The sequence below is a fragment of the Cavia porcellus genome, unplaced genomic scaffold (genome assembly GCF_034190915.1).
Source record: "Cavia porcellus strain 051 isolate PalLab524CR breed Dunkin Hartley unplaced genomic scaffold, mCavPor4.1 scaffold_5, whole genome shotgun sequence".
Taxonomy (NCBI): domain Eukaryota; kingdom Metazoa; phylum Chordata; class Mammalia; order Rodentia; family Caviidae; genus Cavia; species Cavia porcellus.
The window spans coordinates 55,527,085-55,551,779 of record NW_026947488.1 but is presented as its reverse complement, the minus strand read 5'-3'; the positions used below and the strand labels follow the sequence as shown (position 1 = coordinate 55,551,779).

General features: G+C 39.8%; 2 long non-coding RNA genes across 5 annotated transcripts in view; both read right to left on the bottom strand.

The window, feature by feature from the left end:
- LOC100716760 (uncharacterized) overlaps window positions 1-24,695 on the bottom strand; it is a 247,666-nt gene that overhangs the window by 77,986 nt on the left and 144,985 nt on the right. The gene's annotated exons all lie outside the window — the stretch shown is intronic.
- LOC134476091 (uncharacterized) lies at window positions 219-6,821 on the bottom strand. The gene is made up of 2 exons (XR_010047568.1): window positions 6,421-6,821; window positions 219-5,534 (listed from the first exon to the last, which is right to left on the bottom strand). It is a non-coding gene; the product is annotated as an uncharacterized LOC134476091 (long non-coding RNA).

The window sequence follows — 24,695 nt, the reverse complement described above, 5'->3', positions numbered from 1 at the left end:
AAAAATGATCACTACTTACTTCATGTTCTTCACAGAATCAAGATATAACACTTTCCAAGTCTGGGATTTCTGTTTTATGGGGATTTGGGATGATTTTTATTTGGTTTGTTTGTTTGCTTGCTTGTTTTGGAGGGAACTGGTTGTTTGGTTGGTTGGTAAGTTTTGGTTTTAGTGCTGAGAATTAAACCTAGGGCCTCTACACTAAACCGTGTTCCCGATTCTTTCTTTCTTTCTTTCTTTCTTTCTTTCTTTCTTTCTTTCTTTCTTTCTTTCTTTCTTTCTTTCTTTCTTTCTTATATTACAGGATCTCTGTAAGTCACCAAGTTGCCTGGGCTGGGCTTGAATTTGCCATCCTCCTGCTTCGTTCTATCAGAGTGCTGAGACTAAACCCATGTCGCACACACTCAGCTTGGGTTTCTGATTTTTAATAAATTAATTCAAAACTTGTTTTTTTTGGTGGGAGATACAGATGGCAGGAATGAGGAGCAGGCAGATTCACACTTAAAAATAGGAGATAAATTTGAGAATGGCCCTCTACCTTCCTGTAGGGCATAACCCCTTTAAAGGAGCAGCCCTTGACCTCGTCATCTCTGGGCACAGCAGGTCTGTAAGCTTGCTTCCTGTGAGGGAACATTGCAGAAAGGATTCAAGAGGGATTCTGTGCTTCCAAGGAGGATTTGCGGCCATCTTCTCCAGGTCCCTGCCCTTCGAGGCATACTGTGTGCCCACCACATAAATGTTAACCTCAGTCCTGTGGAGGCCAGAAGCCAGCCTGGACACACTGTCCGCAGAGAAAGCATCTGTGATGACCACAGCTATCTGCTGCACACCTTGCCCAGACCTGCTGCCCCTCTCCTGAAAGCAAACTTCCTTCCTCAGGAAATCCAAAGCAGCCCTTCCTCTTCTTCCCTGCTAAGTTAATTTGTCCAGATGCCTCAAGATTTTGGCTGCATTCTTGGGTGAAAAAGAGATAAAGCTTCACGTTTTACAATATCCAGGTCAGAAAGAGAGAAGACGTATGTACCTGGTGACACATGGTCAACAAGCTGAGCTGGCTTTGCCAGAGTATCACAGAGTTCTGGCATCAGCTTCTGGATGACACTGCCCAGACCAGAGAAGCTGGGAACAAAGAGGTGACCCTGTCCTCAGGCTGACTCACAGTCTCCCTGAGTTCTACCCTAACTGTGTCTCTGATGCCAACCACATAAAGCAGGATGCCTGCCCCCCTAATTAACTCAGCAGGTTCATGCAAATGGTCCTTAGCTGGGCCAGTACTGATCACCACACGATCTGAGGCACCCCTTGCCTGGCCCAGCTCCCTGTCCTTCCTGGAAGTGGTGCTCCAGGATAAACTGCAGGGTCAGGCCCACCTTCCTGCCCTTGGCTTGAACTAAAGCCTCTAGATACGTCCCAACATACACCCTGTCAGGGGTAGGTAAAAAGCAGCAACTCCAAACAGGGTGCATCACTGTACTGAGTGGGCCAGACCCACTCAGATGGTCTTGCTGCTCACATTGAAGCTGTTTATAAAGGTGTACAAGAAGTTCTGCACACTGGGGGCCTCTTGGGGGATCAATGCTGCTGTCCACAAGAAAGACGTCTCCCACAGTGGCCTCCCTGCAGACTGAGAGTCACTTTAAGATAAATCTTTACACAATTGGCAGCTACAGTTGGGAACCCACCTCTCACAGTGTAATGTTTTATATCCTGGAGCTATCTGTCAGTCACCAGCATACACATAATTGGACACTGTCATCTTCCTTGGCCTCCTCGTCCCGCCACCTAGCCTGCTAACCTGCCACCCTCCTTTCAGACAGTAGACCCTTCTGTCAGATCCCTCTCCCGGGGAGCTCCACACATCCCTTGAACTTAATAAAGGACCCCAGCTTTCTACCAGTAGTGGGTGCTGCTGGTACCCAGTAGACTCCCTCCCCTGAATGGCACCCCATCCTCTGCAACAAGGGAACTGTGCATCTTTGACTACAGTGAGGGGAGTGACAATACTTGCTAGGACAAAAATCTTGGATGACAGCAAAAACAAATGAGAAAATCAAAATATAAAAAAATGTAAAATCAAAATGAAACCACCCTATACGATGCAGTATTTCAGCTCTAGGTGCACATGGCTGTTGAGCGTGTGAGATGTAGCTGGTAGGGTAGAGAATCTGAATTTCACATTTTACTGCGTTTTCATTCAAACAGTCATATTAGCTCATAACTATCATATTGGACAGCATGAGTATAGGATGAAGAATCCAACTCACAGAGAAGGAAAATAAGACCTGAAAAGGCAAAGCATTTCATGTAAATCCATTCAAAAACCTGAACAGAGCCTAAGTCTCTAGCATCCTTTCATATACTGGACTAACATAAAAATTAAATTAAAAATCCATGCTACATATACACAATGGAACATTATTCAGTCATTGCAATGGTTTACATTCAAAATGGTTCCCAAAGGCTCCGTTTTTGGAGGGTGAGTAGGGTGGAACAGCTAACTATTAAGAGTGGGGCCTGCTGGGAAAAGACCAGTCTGGGGCAGGTCTTTCTCCCTAGCTTCTCTCTGCACTCTTGTTGCTCCCTGACTGTCAGTCAGGTGTGTTACCGCCTTCTCCCCAAGCCTTTCCACTCTACTGCCTGACCATGCAAGGTCTGAACCTTGAAAAACAGGGGCCAAAATAAACCTGTCCTCCTTGAAGTTATGGACAGCAGGTATTGTGTCTCAGCAATGAGCAAAGTAGCTTTGACAGTGATAAAGAAGAATGAAATCCCGACATGCGCAGGACAATGGACGGGAAATCATAACACTAAGGGAAGCAAGTTAGACACAAACAGTTCAATATCACCTTGTTGTTCTTACATGAGAAACCTCAAAAATCAATTAATAAATTAATTAAGGAAGAGATGGTAGGAAATGAGAAGGCCTACTTTTTTGGAGACTCAGAAGGGAATCTGCAGGAAGAACAAAGAAAAGGAGAGGAGGGTAAAGGGGTTAAAAGTGATCAAATGATGTTATATGCATGGAACAATTCCCCAAAATGATCACTATTACGGATTGTAAATATATACTAATGAAACAAAAAACTCCATGTTACAGAAAGTAAAGACCAAGTGAGAGCTTACACAGAGGAGGGCTGGGTACAGAAGTTAGTCTATTCCAAAGAAATTAAATCCATTTGAAACTTCTGGTGTCCTGGGTCCCACCTGGTGGAAGTTTACCTAAAGTTCATCATGAAGCCAAATGGAGCCTGATCATGGGAATCGCAGACAATAAGTGAGCTTCAGGTCTTTTAGGATTTTTCCCTTTGTCCTTTCAGGCAAAAAGGGAGGTCACTCAGAAGATTTTAGTGACTGTTCTATAACAGCAGTCCACTGCCCCACACACCCCAGCCAGTATACTTCAGTTCATTGGCTGCCCAGGTTCTGGTTACAGTTCCTGTTACTTTTGTTTATTTAAAACAGCTGGTCACTGTGATACATATCTGGTCAGTATGATTCATATTCTAAGAACCAATCCCCTATTGAAAAGTCATTCTGCCTCTCTACATCCTGCTTGCTTACTTCACATAGCCCTAGATCATCAGAGATCAGGGTCTGATATTTTGGGAATGATCCCAGTCAGTGCTTGTGTAAGTATATAATCTGCCTCCAAATCCTGGGTGTTATTTCAATGTTTCTGCTTGGGGTTCCAGGGGTGATTTATCCCCTGCATGTCTCTCTCAGGAGTGTTTTTCTGGTCTTTCCAAGCATAACAAACATACCCACTGCAGACTGTTTCTCAAGCAGGTACTGGGTTCATCATATACAATACAGAGATCTTTTACATTGTCAAACACTGCCACTTCCTTAACCCCTCCACTAAAAACTAGTTCTTTGTACTTTCAGAAGGTATTTGAGAAGGCCATACTAGCAAACCAGCGCAGTCTGGGAACCAGTACCATGCACAGGCCACTGCCAGACTGGGAACAACTAGACTCAAGACCCTTCTAGCACATGGGCTGACAAACCAAAAATGCCAACCCTCACCCCACCATGTCAGTGACCAGCTTATCCAGAAAAACACAGGCTGTGATGATAGCTCTGGAGGTGATACAATTGGATGCCTGTGGTGATTTGCTGTTTCACTAATATTGCAGGTCTAGGGCCAGTGGTCTGATCATAGGTTCAGAGGATGCCACACGCTAGGAGACCTTCTTCGGAGGGTTGCAGCCATTGTTGATTACCCATGGTCTTGTTTTGAGGTCCTATATCATTTTCATTGTTTTGCTGGGTTAGGCTTTATTCTCTTTTGTTTTGTTTGATTATATTAAGTCTGATGGCAAGAGCAGCTATTCCAAGGATGGCAAGATATATTATAGTAGCAATTTACTATTGGTTTGTATTGAAATCTTTTATTGCATTCATTGTTTCATTTTTCTTGTTTCTATTCTATCCTTTCTGTTTGATTTTTACTATATCAGAAGTTATCTGCAGCTATTTTGAAGGCATCAAAAGGCATTATGGTAACTATTGCTGATTTTGTAATGTTTTGAAGTCCTGTATCTTTTACACTGGTTTGTTTTGATTGGTTTTATTGTTTTATTCTCTTTAAAATAAAATTTAAAAAAATAATAAAGAAAGTGTTTGAAATATGACAAGACTGACTGTCTTAGCTTTTGTTCACTAGGAGAACAGCTCACCCCACGGAAAAAATTCAGAGAGCTTCATGTTTCCCCCAAGAAGTAACAATCTGTGCTTTCATATTTGAATACATATATCTCAATAGAGTATCCATAGAGCTTGAGGCTACTAAATCTTCTCTTTATAAGACTTTCATCTTGAAAAGCTCTAACTGCTTATTCAAAAACTGCAAGAAACTGCAGACTGTCACTAGCATTCTGTGAAGCTACCATCTTATGATGACAGTTATTCCTCAGAACACTTCTGCCAAAGAAGCTAAGAATGCAGAACGAGCCTTTTCCCAAAAGCATCAGCATGCCTCTGGTAATGCATCAAAAGTTCAGGGCTTTTAATATCGGCTTTTTACCATTTGAAATTAAGCTTCTGGATTCCGATTAAATTCTCCTTCAATGAATCAATTGTTTTTTTATTAATCATGAAGCTCCTGTAAGATTTTATCTTAAATCTATTACTACTGCTAAGTTCTTGGCGGGGTAATCATATGGATTTAAATACTCTTATGTATTACCAATCCTCTGTGACCTGATAAAGCCAAAATCAGCCACAAGGGAGATGAATACCTGCAACATCCTCCAACTCTGCATTCCAAGCATGACTCTAAAGAGAAAAAGAAACAGTAATTCACTTAAAATAAAGCACAGCACACTGCATATAAATTATATCTCAATAATACTGATTGTAAAAATGTTTTTCCCCTGACCAACAGAAGCTTTGTAAAATATAAAGAAGGAAAGGTTGTCACATTGCATCAAACATTCAGGGAAAAGGATACTGTTGATTTAACCCAGTGAGAATTCAATAAACACCTCCAGTATGTACTTCAGACTTCACTGTCAAAATTTTTCCAGATGTGACTATAAAAGAAGAAAGCATATAGAGTGTGGGGTAGAGCTTACATGTCACACGCTGAATTCATTTAGTGAAACATAAGCATGTCTGGATGATTTTGCTTGTATTTTTATACAAAAGTTGGAGTACCCAATAAACATTTGCAGCATGCAGAAATATTCAGATATCTCAAAAGCACATCTGCCTGATAATATCAGCCCAGGCTGGACATATTTTGTATGCCCCCAGAACGAGTAGAACATTTCCCTCCCTAAGCCAGAATCCATTTCCAAAAGCATCCATAAAAATTATCTCCTCTAGATTCCATTTCTACTTTTTTACTCTAATAAAGTACATTTGTTTAAAAATGAGAACACTACCTTAATCACATTAAATGAGGGCTGCCCAATGGGGCATCTTTATATTCTTACAGCCATAGAGCTATCAAATCTCAGAACTACTGGGTAACACTGAATCATCAGCAAATTGTTTCGCCCCTCTGTGCCTCCAATTCCTCAATAGTACCTACCTCATTAACAGTATTAAGTGGGCTCCTTATTGTAAAACACTTTCCATGGCAGCTACATAGAAATCACTATTTGTTTGTTAAATAGGATTAGTCTTTTTGAAACTCCCATATGTAAAATTTGAAAAGAATTTCCCCTCACTCAAAACTCAAAAATCTGAAAAGATAGATGAGCTAATGCTTGCCTATGTATCAATAAGGCAATTAAAATTTTTAAATAATAATATAGTGGTTGTTTTATTTTGTCTGATGTAATGTTTAGAGGTTTGGTTTGGTGCAACTGTCTAACTTAATTCACTCCCTTGATATAATTTTCACTTTCACTGATTGCCTCTCTATAAGCTTTTTTTATTAATTCATGTTTGCAGCACATACTGATTGAATACCTTGTGGGGAGTTGGTACATGTACATGATGCATGTACGTAACACATCTCAGCTCTTTCTTCTGACAATATCTCCATATTTCTCACCTGAAACCTGTGAGAAGCCAGCAGAGTAGGTCTTATTTTGTTCCTTTCACTAATGGAAATACAGAAATTGAGTGAAAGAAAGATAAAGTAATATGCAGGGATCCCCAGACATGACCCACCAAGACCAAGCTGTACCAGGTAACCTGACTCCAGGCCTCATGCCTCGCTGGGCCTCACATGTCTGTTTCAAACCCATCAGTGAAAACCTTCAAGTCCAGACTGTCCTTCAACTCCTGGATCTACTTTATGTCAAATGCAGACTTGTGAGAAATTCACCCTGGTATAAAACTGTGAATTCAGTCCTAAGTTCCTTCACCTCCCGATTAGATCTTCAAAAAAGCACCATTTGTGTCCAAACCCCACTATTACATGCTACAGAGAATGGAATTACAAATCTTGATTTAATGCTGAGGGACATGCTCAATGCATTTGGGGAAAGCAATTTCACATAGCAGAAACAGTAAGACATTTTTGCAAACATTAATGTACCTTTGGGGGATTTTTCTGGCTAGTTTTGTTTATTTGCAGTCCTGGATGTTGCAATCAGGGCCTCATGCATTCAAGGCACACACTCTATCCTCAAGCTGAATCCCCAACCTTTTTTTAAAGACAGATTCTCACTGAGTTGTCCAGCTGCCTCACTCTCCAAAGTAGCTGGGATTATAGCCAGAGACCACCACACCTGGCAAAGCACACTGTTTACCTATGCCAAAGAATTCAAGGAGGAATCGCTACAGTGTCCACTTTGCATTTCAATCATGGGCCCTTTAAATTGAATACAGTACAGAAACGATCATCATATGCCCAGAAACAACAGACACTGACAATTGAACTCCTCTTTCCAGAAGGTGGTAAGTACAGCCATCCTGTCTCCCTAGGTACACTTCCACTGTTCATGCTCAATTTACTCCTGAAGAATGATTCACGGATGTGAGATGACATTAGTTTCATTATTTAAATCCCCTTGCCCCTGAAAAAAAAAAAAAAAAGAAAGTCCTGGAGAACTACAGTATTGGCTTCAGAGGAAAACCCACAAGCCCTAATTCTGGGCTTAGCATGGCTATTTGCTCTTTAGACTTGAAAAAGCCTTTTCAGTCTTCAGGGTTGATGTGATGATTTTTTTTTATTTAAAGAAAGATTAAAACAATAGAAAATGGGCAGAAATAGTACATACTTTCAAAGAAAAGAAAAAAACAGTAGTAAATCACTAGTTGATGTATACATATTGTCCCCCCACAAATAGTTGTTCAAGATACAAAAATGGAACATATAAATGGGAATTCAACCAGGGAGACTGAAACTGTTCTGTTTAAGTATCTAACAAAAACTATGTAATATGGCTACCAATCCTATACACTTAGACATGTATGCATTTATCCATATCTTCATTTATGTTGAGACCTAACTAAACTTATTAGATTAAAATCCTTCTGAACAAAGATTAATAATATTGCTGGATTTCAGATCATAACACTCTGGAATCAGCACTGGGTACTGCAGTGCCCCTTTGTTTCCTTCAAAGTATTTCTTCATTTGATGTGATGATTCTAAAGAGCTTAGTGCTGCTTTTCAAAACCTACTATATTGATAATTATGTTGCAATGATTTCCTCAAAGGATGTGTTTCTCCAGTAATCAGATATTAGATAATTGGATTTCTCAGATCCTCCATGTCAGCATCAACCTCTGTAGGGAGCAGCGTAAGCTGGAGATCAGTCACAAATGTGGGGCTAAAATAAGGCCAGCCGTTAGAGCACGGAGAACCTGAGGCAATCCAAGCAAACAAGCTGATGCCCTGCAGTCCTTGGGCAGTTCTTTCTTCTTTTCTCCCGTTAGGAGAGAGGGCTCTACCTGACCTCAACTTTTTGTTTTCTGACTCTTGTCTTCATTTCTTCATTTTCCACCATCCACTCCTCCCCAGGGAAGTTAAAGAGCTGCTCTGAAGGTGGCATTTTGGTGCCTAAACAGAGAACGGTGGGACACAGAAACTCATCACATAGCAGGTGAGAGGACACCTCCGAGTACATGCACAGGTAAAGCAGGGTCACAAGATCAAAAGAGCAAAAGAGGCTCAAGAGAAGCATAGGTGAGAGAGATGGGCTGATGTCATCCACACTGATTTCATCAGGTGTAAAACATGGAACAAAAGTAGGCTCACTGGAGCAACAGCTGTATAGTACTCTTTCCAGTGTGTACTTTTTTGTGGGCCAGGTAACGGGAGTGCCTCGATGATTGTGCGCTTGTTGAGATGACCACAGAGGATTCGGCTCAGAGGGCTATTTTAAAACTAAGTCTTCAACAGAAAAAGGGTGGTGGAACAACAGCTCCCTGCCCCATGGAGCTTAAACCCTCTGGCTTGCTCAAGCATATAAGGAAGGAGCTGTGAGGTCAAAAAAGACCTTTCCCCACCAGAGGAGTGTTTCACTGCGACTTCCATTTCTGATTGCCTTAACTGAGCCACAAGCGGCTACTTCCACTTTCTCAGCTGAAAAAATTTTTACTGCATCACAGGACCAAATCACCTTGAACTATCACTGCCCAAGCTGTTGGAAGAGGCTGCAACCTCAAGCTCACCACGCACTGTGGAGACAGAAGGGGCGCTGTGGCACAGAGAGCGTCCCGAGGCCACAGGGCCAGACTGGGATTGGCACAACGGGTTGGACAGGTGTGGTGGTCGGCTCTCCAGGGCCTGCGCCGCAGAGCTGGTGTCTGCGCACCCTGGGCCGCAATGGGCGTGTAGCAGGACGGAGACCTGGTCAGCCCTGCCTTCCACATGCTGTGGCGGGAGCTCTGCTGTGGGCCTGCTGGGCCTGTAAAGCACTGCCTACCCACAACACTGCACTGGAGCTATGCTGAGCGGTTGAGGCTCTTGGGCTGGTAGGCAAGTGAGCAAGGCATGATGGGAGAGTGAGGGTTTCTACCGGCTTTGCAGCCACAGTCACGCCCAGGTGTGATTACTCAATCAGTCCACTGAACTGTCTGGCGCCCACCCGAGCCTGGGAGCCTGGATAGAACATAAAAAGGGCAGAAAGAAGCTACTGTTGTCGCTGTCGCTTGCTGGTTGCTACTTCACTGCTTGCTGTCTTCTGCCTACCCTGCTTTGCCATGAACTGTTTCTCTTCCATGACGCCCTTCTGCTGTGCCACCCTGCCTTGGAGCCAGCAGACTATGGACTGAAACCTCTCTAGACTATAAGCCAATTTACTTTGGGAGTCAGGTATTTTGTCTCAGCAATGAGAAAAGTTAGACACCTTTCCCATAAAGAAAGTTGGTAAATATCACTACACCAAAAATCAATAGTAATGGGTAAAGCAACATCATGTACCTTCTAGTGTTATGCATAAGAGAAGTCCACATCTGTTATGTATTATTCCTTCCCCAAATCTATGATCTAAGTCAAATAATGATAAAATAATTATAAACCCCAAGTCAAGGGCAGTCTAAAAACAACTAGCCCTGCTCCTTAAAAATATTAATGTTATAAAAAACCAAAAAAAGCTAAAGAAATTATTCAGATTAAAGGAGTATAAAGAGAAGTGACAAAGGCAATTATTGGAAAATTGGAAAATGTTATAAAGGACATTAAGTGAGATAATAAGTAAAATTTTAATAGGAACTGACCATTATAGTAATTCTATATTCTTGTTGCATTCCTTGACTTTGATCATTATCTTATAATCATGTAAAAGAATGCTCCTCGGAGGCTGGGGATTTAGCTCAGCGGCATAAGCGCCTGCCTTGCAAGCAGGCAGTTGTGAGTTTGATCCCCGGTACCGATAAAAAGGAAAAAGACAAAAAAAAAAAAAAAAAAAAGAATGCTCTTCTTTCTCTAAGTAATATGTGTGATCCTATTGTGGGACAAAGGACCTTAGTGTAAGCAACTAACTCTTCTGTGTTCAGCAAGCTTAGAATAATACCTAGAGAAAGAGAGAGAGTAGGAAAGAAAGCATTGCATACTCTTGCAGCATTTTGACTCAGTACTTTCTGTCTATCAGACAGTACAGCAGGCACTGATTAAAAGAAGCTATGCTTTCCCTCAGAGAATTTGGGCTCTAGAGGAAAGACAGATGGATAAATTGCAACACTGTGGAATGAGCTAAATAATACAGGAATGTGTACTCTGTGCTGAGGAATATAATATCTAAGCACTTCACCCAGGTGAAGAATTCACAGAGCAAATGATACTGGCATTGAGACTTGAATGATGAGTAGAAGGATGCAGGTGACCAAGTGGATACAGGGAGCTCCAGCAGAAAGACAGCATGTGCAAGGACACAGGAGAGGACCAAGCACTCCATATACTACCTCTGATAGTCTTGGGCAACTAAGCTTTTGGATGCTGGGAAATTGACAGAGGGTTGTTGAAATTCATACACCTGTGCTATCAAAACTTTTTTTAACCTTTGAGATTCTAGGCCTTGAATCCAAGTCCTCATGCTGAAATATATACCCCTAGACTTGTTTATTTTTTTGAGACATGTTCTTGCTAAGGTTGCCTAGGCTGACCTCAAGGCTGCATTCCTCCTGCCTCGGCCTCCATAGTAGTTTAGGTTACACTACCTAAACTGAGTTTAGGAATGCACTACCATGCTTGGCTCACTCTCTAAGTTCTTAAGGTACAGTAAGTCTCCTGGAGACTTTGGTTTTCTAAAATTTCTAAACTAAGAAGACAGAAGAGAGGATCTAGGAGATTATTCAATCTGCAACAGTATACTACTTTCTTTAAGCATTTAATTAAATCAGCAGTGTGTCAAATACCAGACTACTTCAAGGTTTTTGCTCTCTACCTGTGACTCCTAGCCTGCAAAATAAAAAGATTTCATTTGTAATATTCTCTGCCAGTGGCTCTTAAACTTAAGTATTGAATCAGAATCACCCAGTTGCCAGATCTCATCTCCAGAGTTGCTGATCTAGTATGTTTGGGGCAGAGCACAAGGATTTACATGCTGAGCTGCTCCAAGGGACCACACGAGGAAAACACTCTTCCACACATTTCATATATAAACATGTGGGCCCAGCCTGTTTGGGACTCCCGCACCTCGCCATCGGTGTGCTGGGCGGATTTGGGGCGCCTGATCAGCCTCCCCATGTGTCTGGAGGACTGTGGATATCTCAGCAAGCAGGGGAGGATGGCAGGTTCCAGAGGCACCATAGCCTGCAGTGAGTGCTCAGCGTACTCTGCCCAAAGCCCAGACTGTTTGGGACCCCCCAGGCTTCCAGGTGCAGTGAAGTGGAGAAGTGGGTTTGAGGCCTCTACATCAGCCTCCCATCCCAGCTGCGCTTGGAGAACAGTGGAGCTTCCAACGGGTGGGCGGGCCCACGCTATCCCCAGAGCCCAGCCTGTTTGGGACTCCCGCACCTCGCCATCAGTGTGCTGAGGAGGGGCTGGGTGGATCTGGGGCACCTGCATCAGCCTTCCCGTGTGTCTGGAGGACTGTGGATGTCTCAGCGGGCAGTGGAGCATCGCAGGTTCCAGGGACCCTGCAGCCTGTGGTGAGTGCTCAGCGCACTCTGCCCAAACCCCAGACTGTTCGGGTCCTTCCAGGCTTCCAAGTGCAGTGAAGTGGAGAGGTGTGTTTGAGGCATCTACATCCACCTCCACATGGCAGCTGCACTTGGAGAGCTATGGAGCTTCCAACGGACAGGTGGGCACACAGTGTCCCTGAGGCCCAGCTTATTTGGAACTGCAGAGTTTTGAACAGGCAGAGGAGGGCCATTGGTTCTGCACGCCCAGAGGCTTGGGGTAATGGGGTGCCAGAGTCTCAGGAGCTGCAAACATAGAAGGGGATTTCCAACAGACCCTGAGGAAGCTTTCAAATAACACTTGAAACACAGAAATATAGGAAAATGACAAAACGAAAGACCAAATTACAACCTCAAACCTCCAGCCCATCTCAAGAAACCCTAGGAGCAATGTATATGGAAGAAAATATATGCCATTCACCTCAAATATCGGACACAATAGCTACTGAAATTAACAAGCAACTCCAGGAAGCTTTAAAGAAATTCAAACTCAAAATAATCTCCCAGGTAAAAAAAGAAATGATAAAAGAAATGAAACAGATTCTGAATATATCTAAAAAAACAGATAAAAAATTGGAGGAACTGAACAAAAAGATAGAATCACTAGATGAGCAATATAAGAAACAAACAGAATACATAATGCAGATGCACAGAGATATACAGGAAGTAAAAAACTCCACTGAAAGTTGTAAAAACCGCCTTAATGAAAGTGAAGATAGAATTTCAGACCTTGAAGACAGGATTGCAGCTAGTGAACAGGAAAGAAAAGATCTTTTAAAAATAACAAGGAATCAGGAAACAACAATTCAACAACTGCAAGATGATGCAAACAAAATAACATAATAGTGATAGGGATTAATGAAAAAGAAGGAGACAACATAAAGGATGTCAAGAGGATATTTAGAGAAGTAATAGCTGGAAATTTCCCAAGCATGAGATCAGAAACTGACATCAGGATCAGTGAAGCATATAGAACTCCAAATAGTCATAACCAAAATAAAACTACACCCAGACATATAATAATCACCATCCCAGAAATCCAACACAAGAATAGATTATTAAAAGCTGTCAGAGAGAAAAGAAAGATCACTTATAAAGGAAAACCTATCAGAATCACAGCAGACTTCTCAGCACAAACAATAAAGTCAAGAAGAGCATGGAGTGAAGTATTCCAGATCCTAAAGCAAAATGATTTCCAACCTAGACTGATATATCCTGCAAAACTATCATTCAAAATTGATGGTGAAATACGATACTTCCATGACAAAGAACAGCTGAAGAACTTCATGAACACCAAAACAACCCTGCAAAAAATATTGAAAGAGAGTTTAGATACACAAAGGAAAAAATCACTAAGCAAAGCAGATAATAAAACAAAACAAAAAGATAAAGATGCAACAGCAGAGAGATAACATTCCTACAATAAGCCAGCATTTAACAGTAATAACCATTAATGTAAATGGTCTCAATGCACCAATCAAAAGAAACAGACTAGCAGAATGGATCAAGAAATAAAATCCAAACATATACTGTTTACAGGAAACCCATCTGACCCAGAAGGATACTCACAGACTGAAAGTCAAAGGAAGGAAAACAATACTTCATGCAGCAGGAATCCAAAAAAAGGCAGGAGTAGCCATTCTGTTTGCAGACAACGTGAACTTTAAACCAACAATGACCATAAAGGACAAAGAAGGTCACTACATACTCGTAAGGGGAAAACTCCAAGAGGAAGAGATGACTATCTTAAATATATATGCACCAAACTCCAGAGCACCCAGTTATATAAAACAACTATTAACAGAAATGAAAACTCAAATTATCAGTAACACAATTGTAACAGGAGACCTTAATACACCATTGACACCAAGGGACAGATCAACCAGACAGAAAATGAGCAAAGAAATAACAGAACTGAATCACACCTGTGAACAAATGGATTTGATAGACATATACAGAATGTTCCACCCAACAACGTCAGAATACACATTCTTCTCAGCAGAACATGGATCATTCTCTAAAATAGACCATATATTAGCTCACAGAACATATTTAAACAAATGCAAAAGAGTTGAAATCATCCCTTACATGTTATTGGATCATAGCGCTCTGAAATTAGAAATTAATGATAAAAGATACTGCAAAAATCCCGCAAACACATGGAAACTGAATGACACACTCTTGACTAATCAGTGGGTCACAGAGGAAATTAAAGAAGAAATTAAACAATACCTAAAAGAAAATAAAAATGCAGATACAACTTACTGAAATTTGTGGAATACAATGAAAGCCATCCTCAGAGGAAAATTTATTGCACTGAGTTCCCACATCAGGAAAACAGAATGAATACAAATAAATAACTTGATGCTACACCTCAAACAGCTAGAAAAAGAAAAGCAAGTCAAGCCCAAAGCCAAAAGAAGAGAGGAAATTATAAAAATCAGAGCAGAAATCAATGCAATAGAGACTAAGAAAACAATCCAAAGAATCAACAAATCAAAGAGTTGGTTCTTTGAAAGAATAAACAATATTGATAAGCCCCTAGCCAACCTTATTTTAAAAAGGGAAGAAAAGGCTCAAATTCGTGCAATAAGAAATGAAAACAGTGAAATCACTACAGACCCAATAGAAATACAGAAGATCATCAACACCTATTTCGAAAACCTCTACTCTCAAAAGTTTGATAACACAGAAGATATAGACAGATTCTTAGAAACATATGAAGTACCAAAGCTAGATCAAGAGGATGTAAAACTGTTGAATAACCCAATCTCTGTTAATGAATTTGAAAATGTAATTAAGTCCATACCCACCAAGAAGAGCCCAGGCCCAGATGGATTCACTGCAGAATTCTACAAGAAATACAAAGAAGACATAATGCAAACACTCCTCAAACTATTCAATGAAATTGAAAGGGAAGCAAGCCTTCCTAAGTCATTCCTGGAAGCAAATATTACTCTAGTACCAAAACCTGAGAAAGACCCAACTAAAAAAGAGAACTATAGACCGATCTCCCTAATGAACACAGATGCAAAAATCCTCAATAAAATATTGGCAAATAGGATGCAGCAAATCATCAAGAAGATTGTACACCATGACCAAGTGAGATTCATCCCAGGAATGCAAGGATGGTTCAACACATGCAAATCAATAAATGTAATCCACCATATCAATAAAGCCAAAAGTAAGAATCACGTGATCATTTTTATAGATGCCGAAAAAGCCTTCGATAAAGTCCAACATTTATTCATGATAAGAACTTTACAGAAAATTGGAATAGATGGTCTTTACCTCAATATAATAAAGGCCATTTATGACAAACCAACAGCCAGCATCATACTAAATGGCCAAAAATTGAAAGCCTTTACTTTAAAATCAGGCACAAGACAAGGATGTCCTTTATCACCACTCCTATTTAATATAGTACTGGAAGTACTAGCCAGAGAAATTAGGCAAGAAAGAGAAATAAAAGGGGTAAAGATAGGAAAAGAAGAAGTTAAATTATCATTGTTTGCAGATGACATGATACTCTACATAGAAGACCCCCTAAACTCCATTGAAAGACTCTTAGATACAATAAACAAATTCAGTAATGTGGCTGGATACAAAATCAATACTCAGAAATCAATAGCATTCCTGTACACTAACAACAAAATCACAGAGAGGGAAATAAGAGAAACTGCACTTTTCACATTAGCAAGCAAAAAAATGAAATATTTAGGAATTACTCTTACAAAAGAAGTGAAAGACATACAGTGAAAATTATAATACACTGAAAAAGGAAATTGAGGATGATCTCAGAAAATGGAAAGACATCCCTTGATCATGGATAGGAATAACAAACATTGTGAAGATGGCCATTCTCCCAAAACTGTTACACAGATTCAATGCAATCCCAATAGAAATACCATCAACATACCTTATAGATCTAGAGAAATCACTCCTAAATTTCATCTGGAACCAGAAGAGACCTAGAATCGCAAAGGCAATTCTAAGCAGCAAAGACAAAGCAGGAGGCATCACAATCCCTGACTTGAAGTTATACTACAAAGCAACAGTAGTAAAATCAACATGGTATTGGAATCAAAACAGAGCCGAAGATCAATGGAATAGATTAGAAGATACAACCACAACTACAAACACACTCAACCACCTTATCTTTGATAAAGGAGCCAAGCAGGTTCATTGGAAGAATGACAGTCTCTTTAATAAATGGTGCTGGAAAAACTGGCTCTCCATTTGCCAAAAACTAAAGCTAGACCCATGTCTATCACCATGTACTAAATTAAAATCTAAATGGGTCAAAGTGCTGAATATTAAAACAGAAACACTAAATCTATTGGAAGACAAATTGGGTAGAAACCTTGGAGACATAGGAGTAGGTAGAGAATTCATGAACAGGACTCAAACCACACGGGAAATACTTCCCAGAATCAATAACTGGGACCACTTCTTATTAAAAAGTTTCTGCATGTCAAAAGAAATCTCCAGCATAGTGAAAAGAAAACCCACAAACTGGGAAAAGATTTTAGTGAACTCTCTCTCAGACAAGGGACTCTTGTCTAAAACATATAAAGAATTTTAAAAAAAACTCAGACCTCCAAAATTCAAACATCCGATCCAAAAATGGGCATCTGAGATGAATACGCAATTCTCAGATGAAGAAATGCAAATGGCAAATAAATACATGAAAAAATGTTCATCATCATTGGTCATTAGACAAATGCAAATTAAAACCACACTGAGATTCCATCTCACTCCTGAAAGAATGGCCAGGATCAAGAAAACCAACAACAACAAATGCTAGAGAGGCTGTGGGGAAAAAGGAACTCTCCTGCACTGTTGGTGGGAGTGTAGACTGGTACAGCCTTTGTGGAGGTCTGTCTGGAGATTTCTCAAAAAGTTGGGATTGGAAATTCCATTTATTCCAGCTATTCCACTTCTATGCATATTCCCAGAAGAACTGAAAGCATCATACCACAGTGATATATGTGCACCTATGTTTATAGCAGCACAATTTGTAATTGCCAGATCTTGGAAACAACCCAAGTGTCCATCAACTGAGGAATGGATAAAAAAGTTGTGGTATTTCTATACAATGGAGTATTACTCAGCTATAAAGAAGGATCACATTGAGATATTTATCAATAAATGGGCGCAGCTTGAGACCATACTCATAAGTGAAATAAATCAATCTCGCATGTGTGAATACCGAATAGTTTCCCTAATGTAAGTAATGATTCAAATATATAAAAATATGTGGTAATCATGATTCCCCATTAGGTGGCCTTGAAGCCTTATAAAGTTTTCACTTATTAGTTGGAAAGGCTTTATTCTGGGCTTCTTGATATGGAAATATTTGAAGCTATAGTATATGAAGTTTTATTCAAATATTTCAAGGAAAAAGACAGACACTATGGTAACCACTATTAAGTCAGGTTATTTGGTGGTGAAGCACTAGGTTGCTGAAACAGTCATGCTTTGACCTGTATTGTTATATTGTTATGTCCTGTTTTATCTCAATCTCTCCCTTATTCTTTAAAAAAATTATTTAATTATTTTTTATGTTTTTTTAATTAAGGGAAAATTTTTTAAAAATTAGCAGGATATATAACAGTAACTTTTTTTGATTTCCTATTAACTTGTTTTGAAGTCCTGTAATACTCCCACAATCTTGTTTTGACTGATTAGACTCTGTTCCATTCTGTATGATAGTATCAAGTTTGAGGGTATAGGCAACTACTTTGAAGGCAATAAGATTCACTAAGATGCCCATTCTGGTTTGACTATTGTCTCCTTTGGAAGTCCTGTAATGTTTACAATGCTTAAGTTTTATTGGTCTTGTTCTCTACTGTTTTGTTCAACTTTATAATATCTAATGAGATAGACAATTCTTTTTAAGGAAACAAGAGACATCGTTGATAACCATTGTTGATAACCTTGTACTCTGTTTTACATCATGTGCTATGTCTATCCTTGGTTTTGACGGTTTTGTTTTGCCATATTTGACTTTATTCTCCCCCCCCAAAAAAATAATAAGAACTAAGGAGTAATAAAACCCAAAATGTGTAAATTTTGTTGCAAAAAAGAGAGGGAAAAAAAGAGCTCTAAAGGATGCAACAGCAAGACTGTTTAGGTGTGTTAAATAGCTGACCATATTAATGTTTTTGGTTGGATCATTGAACACAACTGTTTGCAGTCTCACTGTTTGAATGTCCACTTTGTATGCTTTGATACTGTGATTTGAGCAACTATCTCTAAGGTGATAATATGTAATCTATTAACTGGTGATTTCTTACTGTTTTTTTTTTTTTTTTTGTAGTTCTGTATTACTTGTACCCTTACACCACTTTGTTTTGTTTTGTTTTTTCTCTTTTTCCTTTTAAATAAAATTTTTAAAAAATTTTTAAAAAAACATGTGGAGTTTACTTCCAACAGCATCTCTGATTCCACATGGAAAGAGGTGAGCGAGTATTATCAAGCAAGTAGAGAAATGGAGAAATAATTAATTTTTCAATGCTTTCTTTATGTATACATAGTAACTGTAATCAGAAGCTTCTAAACACATATGAAATACCCAACACATGTGCAAAATTGACTTAACACTTGTTTCTATTTCTTTCCATTTATAATTTATTCTCTGTAATTCAGAACTGTGTTCTTTCTTTTTTTTCCTGGTGACTTTAACAGAGTTATTGTAAGCACTGAGTATTCAGCTTTTTTACAAAACAGTCGACCACATCTGGACAAAAAAACTCCAAAAGACAAATACTTGGGGGACAGCAACAGGTTCCTCTGTACATATCACATTAGAATCCAAAAACAGCATATTTGATAGGAGGGGACAAACTAGACTTCAGTCTTTACCTCCTGCATAAATATTAACATTTTCTTTCTGTATCCATTTACAAATCTTATGATAGTTTAAAGATATGTCAACTTTGCTGTAAAGTATTTGAGGGAAGCCATGTCAGACAATCTCAGTGATGATTAATGTCCCATTAGGCTAAAAAAAATTCAGATTTGGAACTTTCCTCCAGCAGAGGATGAGAACTGCAACCCCAGAGTTAGCATAATCTTTTGTACAGGAATGAATGGGTGCTGATGGCTATGATGGCCCTACCAGCTGTGACATTCAAGTGCTCAGCACACAATTAACCCATGAGGAGTTTAAGATTTTTGAACAAAATGGAATCTCAGCTATCAGGCAGTTTTTAACTACCCCAGGCTCTGTTATTTTCCGGATTTCTTACTACATCAGGTCCCTACATTAATTATGCCATTTGCAGAAGGGAGCATCAGTGAGATGTCAACTAGAGGAGCTTACTGCTCATCCCTCCCACCCAAAGAACCAACACAGGAAAGAAACAGTGACATTTTTCCCAGAATGGCTAACAGATAGCACTGGAGTGGTAGAATGAAGTGGCAGAAATCCCATGAAGCACAGAAACTCAGGTTGGCCATGTAACAGGGAAGTAGCTGCCTCTGCCACCCCACTCCCCGAGTCACAGTCAGCTCTGATGCACATGAACTTCTCAATGTGGAGAAAAGGTAAGCAGGAGGCTCCCAGGGGTCCTCCTCGCTGGATGGACACCCGCAGTCTGCACAAGTCTTGCTCCTAGCTTCAGAGCTTCCTGGCCACATTGTCTCTGCTTGTATCTCAGATAACAGCAAACTGGATAAGGCAGCAAAACCCCAGCCAGCACACTTCGGAAATTCCATAGGCAATACGGAGAGGGCCAGAGACCTGCACCACACACCCATCTGAAAGAAACCAGAAACATGACAAGAGAAAAAAATAAGAGAAAACCTCCAGCCACTGATCCTGGGAAAATAAGACCAGGAGAGGTAAGTACAGAAGAGAACCAGTGCAGCAATCATGCAATATTAGCCACACCACCAGTGGACATAAAGAAATACCTTCATGACCTCATAGACAAACTTAAAACTGAAATTCTAATCCAAGTGAGGCAAGATGTAAAGCGATTAATAAAAGAAGTGCTAAGAAAACACAGATGGAACAATGGAGGAGCCCAGAAAAGGAAGAGAAACCTTTGGTGAGGAATATAGACAAAATCTAGAATACATGAAACAGATCCAAAGAGATTACCAGGAAACTAAAAACTCCATTGAAAACTGGCAAAATGCCTTGACAGAAACTAAAGTTAGCCTTTCAAAACTTGAAGAAAGATTTACAATGTGTGATCATGAAAGAAAAGACCTATTAAAAATAACAAGGAACCAGGAAATAATTCAAAGGCTAGAAGATGACAAGAGGATCTATAACTTAAGAATAAAAAACATGAGCAAAGAAGGAGGAGTAACCACAAATTAATTACAAAGACTATTCACAGAAATAATTAAGGAAAACTTCCCAAGCAAAGGAAAAAGAAATGATATCCAGATAAATGAGGCATACAGAGTTCCAGCCAACTACAACCAAAACAGATCTACACCCAGACATATAATAATCAAGATCCCAGAAATCCACCACAAGAACAGAATATTAAAAGTAGCCAGAGAAAAGAAGCAGATCACCTACAAAGGCAAAATCATCAAAATAAAGGCAAAATCATCAAAAACAAACTGTCAAATCGAGAAGAGCCTGGGGGAAATAGTCCAAGCTCTGAAAGAAAATAACCTCCAACCCAGATTGGTGTACCCTGAAAAACTCTCTCTCAAAATTAATGGAGAAATAAGATGTTTCCAAGACAAGGAGGAACTGTGAGAGTTCATGCCCACCAATCCAATCCTACAAAAAATAATGAAGGACATTCCAGGAGAGAGAAAAAAAATACCAGGATTCCAGCAACAGTGGCAGAGAGGCCTCAATGAATGGGGCAGACAGTGTAATGAAGGAGAAAAGTGCACAAATAATAGCAGAAAAATAGAATAGCAGAGATGAGGCAGAGAAGGTAGGCTATAATCTTTAATATAGATAGCTCTGATACACTAACAAAAAGAAACACAGGCAGAGTAGATTAGGAGGCAGGATCCATCAAGATGCTCTGAATAGGAAATATACTCAACCTGAAAGAAGGTTAATAAACTGAAAGTCAAAGATGAGAAAACAATGCTATATGTGACAGGGAACCAGAGAGAAATAGGAACAACTCGTTCAGCAGCCACAGATAGGTTGGAAAGTTATGACACTTGTGTAGTGTAGAACTACACAGCTAGAAGAAAGGAAAACCTTGTGGCTTTAGTAAGTAAAGGAGTACAGCTCAAGATCAAGCTCAGGGGTAAAAAGGTTCAGCACCACTTAAATAGATAACAGGTTGACCCCCTAATCTAAAAACTAAAGGGGTTAGTGGGACCCAAAATATACAAAGCATCCTGAGAAAGGTAAAAGTGAGGAACTGACTAAAAAAGGAAGGCAGAGGACATTGTTAATAGTGTATCAGGATTTAAAAGCCACAGTAGTCTTGTTGCTCTGTTTAGTTTGATTTTATTTTGTTCCAGTCTGTCTACTCATACTAGATTTGAGTGCATAGATAGCTCTCCCCAAAATAGTAGCTATACCACAGTAAGTGTCCTTAATTTCCTATTAACTTAAACTGAAAGCCTGTATTACTTACATTGTCTTACTATGACTGATCTTACTTGAAGCTGGTTTGTTAGACGGCTATTTTACCTTGACTGATTTTATTTGAATTTGATATGCCTGATTGTATCAAGTCTAAGAGTAGAGGCAACTACTCTGAAGATGACAAGATGTAATAAGATACCCATTCCAGTTTGATTATTAACTGCTTTTGAAGTCCTACAATGTCTCCAAAGTTGTGTTTTTATTAAAATAGCTATGTAATGCTATGTTCAATTATAGTATGGTCTGACAATGTGGACAATTCTATTGAAAATAACATGAGAAAGCATAGTAACTACTGTAGATCACCTAATATTATGGTTTTATGTGTCTTTTTCATTTCATGTCTTTCTAGGAATTTGCTTTGTTGTCTTGTTATGATCTATTTTTTCCTATAATACAGAAGGGATAGATGTAAAGATTCACACATGGGGAGAATTTCTAAACAGTTATGGGAACAGATTATATAACGCACAGTGTAATGAACAGATCCTCTTAAGAAGAAGAGACACTAAGAAACCCAGTACTAATTCTGTAGCATTATCATATAAAACCTAGCATACTATTATTCACTGTTCAGAGTGATATTAGTCTAATTTCTTATGTTCAGTTTCAGCATACATAAAGATAAGGACAGCTACTCCAAAGAGAATGAGAGACATTATGGCAGTCATTATTGACTTCCCCAGTGTCAGCTCCTGAAGACCTAAAAAGCCTTCATCATCCTGTTATGAATAGATTAGTTCCATAATGTTCAGTATGTATTCAATGCGTGTGAAGATGGGGACAACTATTTGGAAGAAAACTAGAGACAATAAGATAGACAGTGAAGATCCCCAGTGGACTTGCTTTGAAATCTGTGTTTCTTAAAATTGTTTCCTTATGATCTGTTTTGTTATGTTTAATCTTAACCTCTTTAAAATTTTTTTTAAAAAAATCTTGGTAGTGCTGGACACATGAAAGCAACTAATAAACCTTTTCCTTGTATTATGATCAGTAAATAAGCTGCTGAATGATTCAATCCAAGGAAAAAGAATATGCAAACTTGTTCAGCTTATGCCTGGTTGATAAATTCCATCGCATTTTATGAGCTTCATGTTCTCTGGGGCAGTTCATTTGGGAAGCTGTCTACAGTACACTAAGTAAAGCAGGTTTCACCAAAATTCCAGAGCAGGTCAGAGCCCCTGGTCCCCCAGAAAACCTAGAAGGTACAGGTCATGAGACTGAGTAAGAACAGAGCCTGATGACTATCTGCAATTATCTGATCTGATGGCATGTATAGATAAACAAATAAAGGATGTATAACCATCCTTTATTTCTTTTATGTTCCTTCTTCAGAAACTGGAGTGAAACTGTGGTGTGCACAATAAAAACTGCACAGAACTTGACTTTGAATTTTCTGGTTCAAATGTCAATCCTGCCCCATTTCCATTCCATGGCTTCTTGCCAGTCTGCTGACCTCCCTTCATTCCTCTCAGCCGTAAAACAGGCAGTGACACCACTGTTGACAGCACCTACCATGAGGCAGAGTCACTGCAAGGACACCATGACCTAGTGGATGAGGAGAGATTTTGTTAAAAGCTACAAAATTGGAGATGTCGCCATCATCTGTGTCAAGCAACAATCTGCAAAAACCAAACCCTGAAATTTAGTCTTTTCTCACCGACAGAGCAAAAATTTCAAGTTTTTTTTATTCTGAGAGAAATGTCTTCCCTGAATCAAAGGACTGGCTGTATTTTTGCTTCAGTACACCTACGAAATAACCAGGCCAAGATGAAAGTGAGACTCAAGTTCTAATAGACTTTTTACAGCAGCGAGAGACCTTCCCTAAATCAAAGGACCTAGGTGCTACATGTGACACAAAGCTGGCGGCAGTGTGGGCACAGGTGGAATAAGATCTTTAAACCTAGCTATGTCCTTTGAAGCAAAACTTCCATTTTATCTGCAGGATCTCAGCTTAAAATACTAAGTAACACAGAACTATTCCTTGTATGCAAAATCTGAATGAACCTGACAAAATACACTGTTAGTTATGTAATCTTCACAAAATGTTATGGCCTAGTCCATACACTTTGTTATCTATTTAAAAAAATCTCTTTCTTAGGGTCTGATAGGTTTGTGTTACTTCATCTCGTCTGTCTTTTTCAAGTTATCTTTTAAAAATTATTGAATTCACTATGTAATCTGGGCCAGCCTCAATCTCATGGAAATGCTCTTGCCTCAGCCTTCAGAGTACTGGGATTGCAGATGTGCACCACCAGAGCCAGCTGTCTTACTCATCTTTTAAAAGCTCTATGTCATTTCCCTAATCCAAGCCTGAGAGCAAATCACCTCGTGCTATCCTTCATCTGAGGTTTGTATACTTATTTCAACGAATAGCTGGAATTTATTAAGACTAAGCCTTCATAATCAAACACCTTCTTCATTGTTTCTTTCCTCTCTTTATTTCTCCAGCTTCACAGAAACTACAGCCTTCTATTTGCACAGGCAAAAAACCACGGCATTACTATTTACTCCTGTCACATGCACACCTACACTCAACTGTCAGGAAATCTTCCTGGCTCTACCTTCAGAGATGTCTATCCAGAAACTGACCACCTGTCACCATTGTTACTGCAAACACCCTGGCCCAAGCCACCATCATCTCTCTTGCTTGAGGTAGCAATGACCTGATTCTATTCCTTCTCTGAGAGATCTATGCTCAACCCCGTCTGGGAAATGCCCTCTAAATCAAAGTCACTTCTGCTCGGAGCTTTCTAATGGCCCCCTGATTTATTCAGAAGAAAAAATCAAACTAGGTTCCAAGATGCTGAGTGACCTGGCACCAGTTTTTGCTCTTATCTCTCATCTTCACTTAGCGTAGCCTGACCATGTTGGCCACTTGTAGTTCTTCAAATAAGCCAGACACATTCCCCGCAGGGGGCCCCTGCACTCACTGTTCTTCTGCATAGAACGCCATCCTCGCATCTCCCTGATCAAGCCCTCACCTCCTTCAGATCTTCACTCAAATGTCACCCTCGTGGTAAGGTCCACCCTGACCACTCTGTCCAAACTCGCTACCCGCCCTTCTCCCAGCATACTC